Source organism: Capsicum annuum, unplaced genomic scaffold (assembly GCF_002878395.1).
Source record: "Capsicum annuum cultivar UCD-10X-F1 unplaced genomic scaffold, UCD10Xv1.1 ctg32196, whole genome shotgun sequence".
Taxonomy (NCBI): domain Eukaryota; kingdom Viridiplantae; phylum Streptophyta; class Magnoliopsida; order Solanales; family Solanaceae; genus Capsicum; species Capsicum annuum.
This window is the reverse complement of record NW_025838887.1, coordinates 5,527-17,825: the sequence shown is the minus strand read 5'-3', so window position 1 is coordinate 17,825 and position 12,299 is coordinate 5,527. Positions and strand designations below refer to the sequence as shown.

Here is a 12,299-nt window from a genome sequence, read left to right as displayed (position 1 = left end):
AGTCATCTATGAATACCTCAAGTATTTCATCAAGTATGTCATGAAAAATTGCCATCATGCATCTCTAGAACGTTACAGGTGCATTGTAAAGGCCAAAAGTGCCATATGAGCAAGTAAATAAGGTTTTTTCTTGGTTTTCTGGTATAATAGTGATCTAATTATATCCTGAGTATCCCTCAAGAAAATAGTAGTATTCCTTCCCTACCAACCTATCAAATATTTGATCAATAAATAGGATAGAATAGTGGTCCTTTCTTGTGGAATCATTTAGCATTCAATAGTCAATATAAATTCTTCATCCAGTTACCATGCGAGTGGGAATCATCTCCTTAGCTTCATTGGTAACCCAATCATCCTACCTTATTTTAGGATGCAGTTATTAGGCTTGCCTACTTGCTATTTAAAATTGGATAAACAATCCTATTATCGAGCCACCTGATGACCTCTTTTCTCACCATATCCTTCATCGCCAAATTCAAACTACATTGTTTCTACACCCTTGGTCTAAAACCTTCTTCCATGTATATTTTGTGCATGTAAAAAGTTGGATTTATTTTAGTAATATCAGGAATCTGCCAACCAATTGCCTTTTTTTTCTCTTCAAGACTGCTATTGCTTCCATTACCTACAGACAAAATAACAAGCAAGGTATCATTTTCACCATGGTAGTCATATTTTAAGTGTCGAGGAAGAACCTTCAACTCAAATTTTGGAGCTTCATTAATTAAAGCTTTGGAAGAAGGGCTAATTGGCCTATTCAATGGCTCAAAAGGCAGCTTTCTCATCTCAACCACTACAAAATTCATGACTTCAACCAATTCTAGTGTCTCTACATCTCCATGAAGATCATTACCCACCAAAGCCCGCTCTAGTGGACCATCAGACAATGACAGATATTGCTCAGATACAAGGTTCATAATTGATATGGAACACAATTCTTCATATATATCCAATAATTTTTGTGCCTTGTATACATCAAAATCCTTCACTTTATCATGCTCTCTCATTGTCATCTTCTCTACTGTACATTTATTAGTGACTTCCCTATTTTAGGAAGGGTCATCCCAAAATAAATAGAACAATTAGATCAGCTTCAAAGTTAAGAATCACAAAGTCTACTAGGAAGATCAGTCATCCCACTTGCACTAAAACATCTTCAATTATTCTATATATTCTAGGAAGGGACCTATTAGCCAACTACAAAATAATGGTTATGGGTTTGCGGTTCCTACGACCCATCTTTTGGTACCAAGATGTAGGCATAAGATTTATGCTAGCCTCCATGTCATATAATCCATGAGTATTGATGGTCTGCCCAATAGTGACATACAATGTAAAACTACCTGGATCCTTCAGCTTTATGGGTAGTTTATTTTGTATCTTGGATATGCACTTATCAGTAAGTGCAACTGTAGCATACTTTGTCAATTGATTCCTATTTTTCACTATGTCTTTTAGATACTTTGCATATTTTGAAATACTTTGTAGAATATTAACAAGAGGAAGATTTACCTGAACCTTCTTTAGAAGATCCAAAAACTTCTTTTAACTAGACTCATCTTGGTGCTTCCTTTGTCTTTGAGGGAATGGTAAAGGTAGAGTCTTCTTCTCCACAAAAGTTTTATCACTTGCATTTTTTTCTTTAACCTCTTTCTCCTTATTTTCTTTAAGATCATCATCTGTGACTATGGGACTAACCTACTCAAATACTACATACATTAACTGCAACCCACTCCTTATTATAACTGTATTTACTTACTTTGGATTTGCCTCGATATTGCTAGGTAAGCCTCCTTGAGGTCTTGTTTTTTATGCTACCATAATTTTTGACCGAGTTGTAACTCCAAATTCCTAGTGATTAACTATTGACTCTATAAATCTGCTCTAAATTATGCTTGATTCAGTAAAAGATACTTTGTCATTTCTTTTATTTTACTTTTTGGAGTGATTGATGGATTATTTTAACCTACTATTGATTCTGTTGCACTAGCCCGTTTTATTGATTTTTATTCTGTGCCTGATTTCTACCCCATGATAAATTAAAGTAGTTCCTCCAGTTTGGATTATATGTGTTACCGAACCTTTATTGTCCCAGATGATTTGCATTTTGCACATAATTAACAAAATTTGGATTAACCACACAAGCATCTATCGCATGTCACTACTTCCACAAACCTCACACCAATAATTCACCTATTGGACTACATTAGTTGTAGCTGCTACTTGTGGAACCCCCAACTTCATATTGTTCAACTGAGTAAGCATCTAATTTTGCATTTCTGCAAGCTGAGCTAATAAAGCTATGAACTGATCTACATCTAACACACCTAAAACTTTATTAGGAGCACTCCTTAAGTTAGCATGCCATTCTAGGTTCCCTCGTGAAATCTGATTCAACAGTGTATACAATTCATCATAAGTCTTCTCAAGAGCCAGCCCACCTGCTGCTGAACCTAAGAGAATCTCAATATTTAGATTTATCCCCATAATGAAATTTTGAACAATAACATCATTAGACTGATGATGGTGAGGGCAATTTCTGAGGATACTCTTAAATTTCTCCTATGCTTGTTAGAGATTCTCTCCTTTTTTCTGTGTCAAACTCAGAATCTCGCTTCTGAATCATGCAGAATTCCCTAATGAAAGAATCGAATAAGGAACTTTTGAGCTAGACCTTTTAAAAAAGTAATGGAAAGTGGTAGTTCAGCATGAAACCACCTCTTTGCTTCCCCAGTTAAAGAAAAAGGGATAAGAGCCAGTCTAACATAATTTGAATTGAACCTTGTATGAACGTAAGTATCTATCATTTCCAGGAAGGTCTGTATGAGTTTTTGTGAGTCTTCATGTGAAAATTCAGCAAATTGTCCAGTCGAATTCAACAGTTGCACCATATTCTACTTTAATTCAAATAAACCACCTGACTCGGGCTTTCGAATACTGTTAGTAGCATGGTTCATAAGTGGGATTTCCACCTCATAAAAAGGTCTAAAACTGGTTGAGCAAGAACATGTGCGATATGTCCAACATTTGGATCAACAAGATCATTTGGATAAACAATATTCAAATATATTTTTTCAGCTATTTGAACCTTTTTAATTGGATACTAAGTGCTTCACCACTATTAAAATACAAATTTTAGTTTAGAGAAAGGATTTACCAACTCTCTATCTCTCGCCAGTTCTGTATTTATCTAAACCTGCAAAAATTATGCCATTAAGATCAAGTCGTTAACAGTTAAACTTATTATCAAAAACTAAAAATTAGAAAATTAATTTTTATGCTAGTCCCTAATAACGACACCAAAAAATTGTTGCATTCAAATGCACAAGCAAGTGTACATGATCATGCAAGTAATATAGTGACTTAGATAGTTAGATATCATTCCCACAAGGACTAAGAAACTAGCAAATTAACCAATTTGAGTTTTAGAAAAGGAGATATTAAGTGTTGTAAGGTTCAAGATGATTTTGAAATGATGAAAAAAATGTAAATAAATAAGAAATAGCAATTTGTGATAATAGAAAAGAAAGCAACGGTGGTAACAATAATGATGAGAATTCCAAGGTTAAGGCACATCTAACAGTCATGCAATTTTCTCTTCTTATCCCATTCTAGTTTGCTATCGAGTTATTAAATTACAAGGTTTATGGTATAATCTTGGCCTCTCGACCTTAAATCTTATATAGATCTAAATATTGCAACTATAACAACTAAAAGAGATGCAAAAATTCATCTAGATACATACATCTATCGTCTTCCAATTACACCAAACAAGGCTCCTAGGTACATCCCTATCCTAGGTGCTAATTCAAAATCCCTAACTTATAAAAGGGTAAAAACCGTGCTCCTTAATTTCTTCATTCTATCTCATGATTCTCCTCTTGGATTTAGATAGAAATATAGATTTATTCTAATGGTGGTAGATCATCAAAATATTATGCTCAAGAAATTATGAAGAACCCATACGATAATCCAATAAGAAATTACGATAAAGATGATCAAAAAGTAATTATATTGTTGACCTCAACCCCAGAACAAGGGTGTTTAGACTCTCATGTTTGAATTAAACATTAAAAATAAGTAATTAATCATACCCAAAATTAATCTTGGAGGGAAACGTTGAAAAAAATTATAAGAACTCTAAGTGAGAGATTTTTATGTTTTTTTGCCGCTGCTATGCTTTTCCAAAGTGTCTAAAATTATGTTCACATGTTCCTTATATACTGGGATAAAGTTTGCCTACAAGGGAACGTGTTCCTTATATAGTGGGATAAAATTTGCCTACAAGGAAATTGCCGATACTCTATATTTATCATTGCATCGATAACACCAACGCATTGTATTATGCATTGCATCACTCAAGCCAATGAATTACGTTGCTATTGTGTTGGGAAACTAGAATTCTGTTTCTAAAATTCGGCAAAGGCATAGTCCTTTTCTTCTACACTTACTCCTGATCTTCTATGAATGTTTTTTGACCAATTAAAAATGCCTTTCCTCATCAAGATAACTAATTTCACAGCATCAATCATCACTTGCTTTATATCATACCCCCAATTTAGTCCAAATTTGTTAAAAATTCATGCTGTATATCTAATCATGTTGGTTAGATACAAAATAGAATTAGGGATCAAATGTAATAATAATAGCATATTTTAGCTTTTTAAACAAGTCCAACTATGGGTGAATATAGGTGATTGGACATATAAATACACCCAAGAACAGGTACATGGTGGTTATGGCTGGTTATTAGGTGTAGTCTCTGATCTAGGTAAAATTGAGTTACCTAACACGACTAGTCCCTGGTGTGGGTCGTGTTAGAAAGAATTTTTGTTAGTGGTTAGGAATGCTACCTTTGGTGAGGATTTCCATAAAGTTGGTATAGTAAAGATAGGTTCGACCATGGCGATTTATAAATATCCAACAATTTTATTACGAGGCTATAGCTCCTTGATCAAGACCTATTTCTTGATGATAGTAAAAGATGGGGTAGTATTATCTGAGTGGTATAAGTTTAGGGTCCCATGGCTTTGACTAGAAACTTTAACTTCTAGTTACTCTTTAACATGGGATGGATATGCAGTTATATTTAGGCTATCTAGTTTTACATTCGCGAGGGAAGTTGGGAGATTAAGATGGAGGATTGTTATCTTCATATTGAAATCTTCATTGTGTTTATGGTCCTATCTAAAGGATATTACGTACATTGGTTATGGAGGAAGGAGCATTGTGGGGATCTTAAGGGGACATGGAGTTTGACCTCCCATTCTTGCTTTTAGTTTTGAATAATCGTGTATAAAGAAAGTATGTATTTTCAACATCTTTTTTTCTTTCTTTGTTAAAGTAAGATGTAAAATCCTTGGTATTCTGTATTCTAACTTTGTTAAAGTTATGAGTAGAGGTATATGGATTCCAAATCATCCTTGTTTTAGCCTTTACCCATCATTCTAGGACAAAAGATCCTACTGGGGGATACTGAAATGTCCCAAACTTTGACCCTCGAAAATTTCCTTGATTTTTATATCTCTAGTAATCTTACAACTCGTACTATTAGTCATATGGTGTGTTGATGTGTCTAGGGACCTAAGTTGTATATCGGTAATTATGTTGTTAACAAAGTTTTGTCCTGGTTATGAGAGACTCCATATGAGTCGTATGTTTATGTGATGGGAGGGTTGCGTCTAATCATATGTTTTCTAGTGTCTAGTTCTTGGTTATTTGTCTTAGATACGACTAGAGCACACCAGTCATATGGTCTAGTGACAAGTGGGGCAAGGAAGTCATAAATGTTATAGAGGGTGGTGCCAATCCTTCTGTCTTGGTAATGACTTAATGGTACTTGTCATAGGTTGTGGTGATGAGTTTGAGGGGCAACTCGTAACCTTATGCGAGTTCAATGCATCTTTAAGCTATAGGTACATTGGATATTTCTCAACCCAAGACCGTAAGAACCCACATCTTATAACCCTAGTTGGACATCTCATATACACTTTAGAAGATTAAAAACCCTCTCTAAACTCTCTTTAAAAACCTCTCATGAAGTTTGGGCTAGTGTTTGTTCAACATGGTCTTCTAGAGACTTAACGATCAAAATCTCTCCGTGAATCTTTGTTACTCAAGCATGTTACTCCTCCCTCATTGTTAGCTCAAGAAAAAACATGTGTTTTAATATTTGGTTGTCATGGTATTGTTATGGTTTTGAATTAAAGGTTGATGGTTTTGTATGTTCATGGTTGAATCATGTTTCAAATGGTTTAATGATGTTTTTGTTCATTCTTTGGTGTACCCTCTGGCGTTATGGGACACCGTGATGAGTTCTTTTTTGTTCTTCTTTTGTCTACTCTCTGGTGGTATGGGACGCCGTGATGATTTCTATGTTGTGCTCTCTTTTGTTTACTTTCTAGCGGTATGAGACGTCGTGGTAAGTTGTTGTGTTTATTTTCTAAATAAGGTTGATGATGATTATTGAAAGTAGATGCTTTGCTATTATGTATATGTCTATACACGTTCTAAATAATACTCAGTTGATATGGATAATATGAAGTATTATGAGGTAGAGTGTCATGTTATTTCTTTAGTAGTATAGATATTGTTATAGTGGTATCAAAGCAGTTCAGGTTCGATCCTATTCCTTGACTTTAAGATTATTGTCTTACTTTATATTGACTTTGCAATATATTTGAGCTCAGTCGGCCGATGATGCCTACTGAGTACATGTATTTTGGTTCTCATACTACTCTTCTCTACCGTTTTGGTGTACACCTAGGTTCTAGTCTCATCTACTTAGCTAGTTCGTACGAGTTGACTATTAAGAGATCGGGTGAGCTCTTGGAGATCGTGTTACCCTCTTTCCCCTCTATCCTTATTTGTCTTTTGATTTTGAGACAAATGTATGAGATTATTTAAGGAATTTTAGATTCTGAGATTGTAAGTTCCTCTTGTCATGTTTAGAAGCTCTTGTATCAGTACTATCAGGTCGTGGGATTTGTGTTTGAATATCGGTTATCCTTATATGTGAAATATTGTTGTCATTTATTGTGTCAACATATAGGGTCCATGTTGAACGGTTTTACCGAGGTAACCAATTACAATAGCTCTGGGTTACGGTATCATCTTACCTATTGGTGGGATGTGGTAGGTGTCATCATGACTCCTAACGGGGTCGTGATACATGTTTGCTGATGCGAGGTTTGGTCTTGATGACCTATGTGCATTGTTCACACTATTTATATATATTTGTATCTTGGTTGGTGTGGGGTCAAGGTATTCCCTGGCCTATCTTGATACCTCCGGTTCATGTGGCTAACATTCACCGGGGCCGTTTTAGTAGGGGGAGATGAACCTATATAGCCCATGGGTGGACATTTTGGACAATAGAGCTATACAATGCAGATTAAGGTTTTAAATGCAAGCTAAACCTTGTTCCCTATTCCGAAATGATAAATATATGTATATATGTGATTGCATATGGATATTTTATTTTTGTTTTGAATGATTGAATTATTTTATCTTTATCCTTGAATACATGCTAGCATTCACCACGCTAACCGTCTTCTGGTTTTGTATCCTCACGCGATGCATGAACCAGCCATACAATCACACCTCTTACTCAGTAACTTAGTGATTCGGGGACTGCTTGAGTCAGACTTAAGTGGTAAGCTTCCATTCTTTGGCAAGCCTATTTCTTGTTATGATTTATCTTATGTCTTTACTATTCCTTTGACATTGGTTTTTGGCTATGGTCGGGGGTATGTACCTAATAGATATTCTTTGACATTGTTTGGAGGCTTTGTATCGAAAACTACGCACTTGGGTGTATTATGGTTTGTTTGGTTTGGTTTCGAAAGATGACATGGTGGACTGGTCTTGATTTTAGACACATCCCAAAGTCATTGAAATTGTAATGTCTATCATGTTATATGTTCGTAATTCATTCGACACAGGTTGTATATTGGTTGGTTGGAATTGGTATGGGGGTGGTTTCCGGTCCTTGTTGGATTTGAGATACCCGAGACAACTAGGCCTATGTTTGGGTCATGTGAAAGATAAACCTGGATAGTAACAATAAATAACGAAATTCATACCTCAAGCTTCTTTATCCATTACATGAAACAGGAATGGATAATTAGCTTTCATAACCTCTTCCACCACCCAACTGGCTTCATCCACTTTATCATTCCTCCAAAGGACCTTTACATATGATACATCATTAGTCTGCAACCTACGAACTTCTTTATCCAATATATCTACCATGGATTTTTCATAAAAGAGGAAATTCAAGACACCAACATTCTCAATAGGCACAACAAAGGAAGGATCACCCACTTATTTCCTCAAGAAGGACACATGAAACACAAGATGGATAGAACAAATATGTGCAGACAATTTTACTTTATAAGCAACACTTCTAACCTACTTTAAAATCAAATAAGGACCAATATAACTGGGACTGAGCTTTCCTTGATTTCAAACATGCATCACTCCCTTCATTGGAGACACCTTCAAGAACACTCAATCAGCCACATCGAATTCTTCACCTTATGTCCGCATAGGACATTTTGATACGTTGGGAAGTCTCAAGCCTATCGCGAATAACCTTCACCATCTCCATAGCTTGATGAACAAAATTAGGACTGAAAAACCTCGCTTCATTAATTTCGAACCACTCAATAGGGGATATACACCTCCTACCATACAAATCCTTAAGTGGTGCCATACCAATTCTAGAATGATAGCTATTATTGTATGTAAACTCTACAAGAGGTAATTGGTCAACTCAGCTACCACCAATGTTAATTACACAAGCTCGAAGAATATCTTCTAAAGTATGAATGGCCCTTTCCGCTTATCCATCTGTGTATGGGTGGAAAGACGCATTAAGGGTCACTTTAGTCCCCAAACCTCGCTACAATGACAGCAAAAAATGAGATGACAACTAAGTACCCCATTCAAAAATAATTGAAACTAAATAGTCATGAAACTTCAAGATCTTCTGAATAAATAACCTCGCATAGTCCTCAACAGAATAATTAGTCCTCACTGGCAAGAATTGAGAAGACTTAATCATTCTATCCACGATGACCTAAATAGAATTAAACTAATTTCGAGACCATGGAAGATAAGTAATAAAATCCATATTTATCACTTCCCATTTCCATACAGGCAACTCAATTTCTTGAGATAAACTACTAGGCCTCAAGTGTTCCACTTTCACTTGTTGACACATCATGCAGAGCCACAAAATTAGACGCATCCCACTTCATGTTATTCCACCAATCAATTTCCTTCAGGTCATGATACATCTTCTTTAAACCAGGATAAACTAAATAGTGCAACCCATGAGGTTCTACCAAAATTATACCTCACAGCCCTTCCACATTGGGAACACACAACCTCCTATGTTACCTCTAGATACCATCACCACCAATCTCAAAAGCCATCACCTTCAACCCACACATATAATTCTAGATTAGCATCAAGATTAGATCTAACATCTGTTTCTCCTTTGACTTATCACCAAGAGATGATTTCGCCACCACTTACACAAACACAACAACATCTTCATAAACTAAGAGATGAACACCAAGAATAACCAAAAGGTTAATATCCTTTACCATATAATGATTTTTCTCTTCCACATGATCCAGGATCCCCATAGTTAGCCTACTAAGAGTATGAACAATCTCGTTAGACTTACCTAAATATATTACAAAATCATGTCGTAGTCTTTGAGAAATTCAAGCCATCTCATCTGCCCAAGATTCAACTCCTTCTGGGTGAAAACATACTACAGGATTTTATGATTAGAAAAGATGTCAACATGAAACCATATAGATAATGCCGCTAAATTTTAAATGCTAACACCACAACTAAAAACTCCAAATCATGAGTTGGATAATTCCTCTCATGAACTTTCAACTACATAGAAGCATACGCTACCACCTTGCCATACTGCATCAATACATATTCAAGTCCCACATAGGGCACATTATAATACACCATAAAACAATCCTTTCCATCAAGCAAGGTCAAAACTAGAGCAAAAATTAATTTGTCTTTCATTCTTCAAAACTCACCTCACAAGCATCGAATCATAGAAACTTCAGCTTCTTCTGCATTAACCTAGTCAAAGGTGCATCAATAGACAAAAATTTGATCAAAAACTCCTATTATAACCAACTGAACGTAAGAAGCAATGAATATTAGTTGGTGTCGCGAGTATAGTCCACATCTTAACCATCACAACCTTGTATGGATCCATAATGATATCTTTACTAGAAACAATATGTCCCAGAAAAGTAATATCGTTCAACCAAACTCACACTTCAAAAACTTAGCATATAATTACTGGTCCTTTAGGGTCTACAACACAACATAGATTTGATTGTCATGATCCACCTCACATTTCAAATATACCAAAATATCATCTATAAACACAATCATGAACAAATCCAACAATTAAAGGAATACCCTGTTCATAAGATCCCTAAATGCCGTCGGGTCATTGGCCAATCCAAAAAACATGACCAAGAACTTAAAATGTCCATATCAAGTATGAAAAGATGTCTTAACGGTATCCTCCTGCCTAATATTTAACTATTGATAACCCAAAGAGAGGTCATTCTTTGAGAAATACTTAGAACACTAAAATTAGTCAAACAAATCATCAATTATAGAATGAGAGAACTTATTCATCATAGTTATCTTGTTCAACTGGTTGTAATGAATACACAAATTCTTTCTCCCATCACAAAAAAATGATACAAACCAACCATAAAATTAGCAAAGAGGATATAATGGAATTGACTAGGCCCTACTAACCTGAGATTGGGACACCACCTCCCTAGAACCATTACCATTATAAAAACAATGATCTTTGGATGACTTTGGATAAGGAACACTAGTCGTCGAATATGAATAAAAGTTTCCCCAGTACTTCTTAGACCATTTCCCATAATTCCCAACACTATACTATTGACCTCCACCTTGATCAGAATACTAAAAATTCTTAATCTACCTCTCCCCCATACGATGCTTTCTTCTTATTTTCCTTCTCAACCTATTTCATATACACCACAAGTCTAAAGGTGTCCATATGTTTGTTAAACAAGGCAACCTTACTCTACAAAATCAACTCATGGGAGAAACCATAATCAAATTTCCTTATTCTATCCCTTATGCTAGACACCAGCTTAGGAGCATCTCATGACTGTTGATGAAGCTTGAAGGCATACTTTGTTATTAGAATACTGCCTTGATTCAAATTAACAAATTCGTTATCTATTACCTCCCTCAACTCCTAAGTAAAGAAGAAATAAAAAAAGTTACTAGAGAATTTATCCTACAAATTAGACTTATTATCATTACCCCTAATACGCTTTCACTCCTCATAACATTGGCAAGTTACATCCTTTAAATTATAAGTATCAAATTCCATGCCCTCTAATTCAGTAGCATGCATAACCCAAAATATTTTCTCTCTTTAATCTATAAATCTTTGAGACTCCTCTTCAACTTTAGTACTAGTGAAAGTCGAAGGGTTCGGTCTCTTAAATTGTCCAACACTAGTGGCCTCAAATGAACTCCCAATAATACAAGAAGAACCCATGTGATGTGATTGAGATATCACTAAATGAGTCAGTAGATGAATGAATTGGTGAAACACAACATTAGTAATATATCCTTTAGGTGGCTTAATATCATTTTCACCATCAGGAAAAGGATTAGTGGTTATCTGTGGAAATTCATAAGGATAATAAAAAACAATGACCCTAGATCATGTCTATAAACCAGGAGTAGGATAAACTGCATACAAATTGTCCTCTAGAGGGATAGTTGAGTTTTCATAATCTTCAGATCGTCTGGAGGCATAATCAAAAAGGTAAAGAAATGGGTGTTAGATGAATCCAATACCTTAGATTTTATAGCCCAAAAATAAGTTAACAAGGAATGGAAACATCCCTAAATGCCTGTAGCCTCTCTCTTATGAGTGTGGTACGCTACACACAACTTAAACAGACTCTTCATGATACAACTTTGTGGACACCTCATAACACCAAACCTAGGCTCCGATACATACTTATTTACAACCTGAACTAGGTCCTGGTTGCAATGGGCATCTTAAGTCCATTGTGGACTAGAGACCACACCCTGTTCCTATTCTAATATAACCAAGAACACTTAGTAACAAATGAGTACCATTATAAAGTAATATATGAAAGACACACTAAACAATATTTATAAACTCAATATCCAAAGATATCCACCATATCAAAACGAATACCAAATGACAACCATAA

At 35.4% G+C, this 12,299-nt stretch overlaps 1 non-coding gene across 1 annotated transcript; it reads left to right on the top strand.

Annotated features, from left to right (window-relative positions):
- The first annotated feature begins 2,518 nt into the window (after positions 1–2,518).
- LOC124891208 lies at positions 2,519–2,625 on the top strand. The gene has a single exon (XR_007049582.1). It is a non-coding gene; the product is annotated as a small nucleolar RNA R71 (small nucleolar RNA).
- The last annotated feature ends 9,674 nt before the right edge of the window (positions 2,626–12,299 follow it).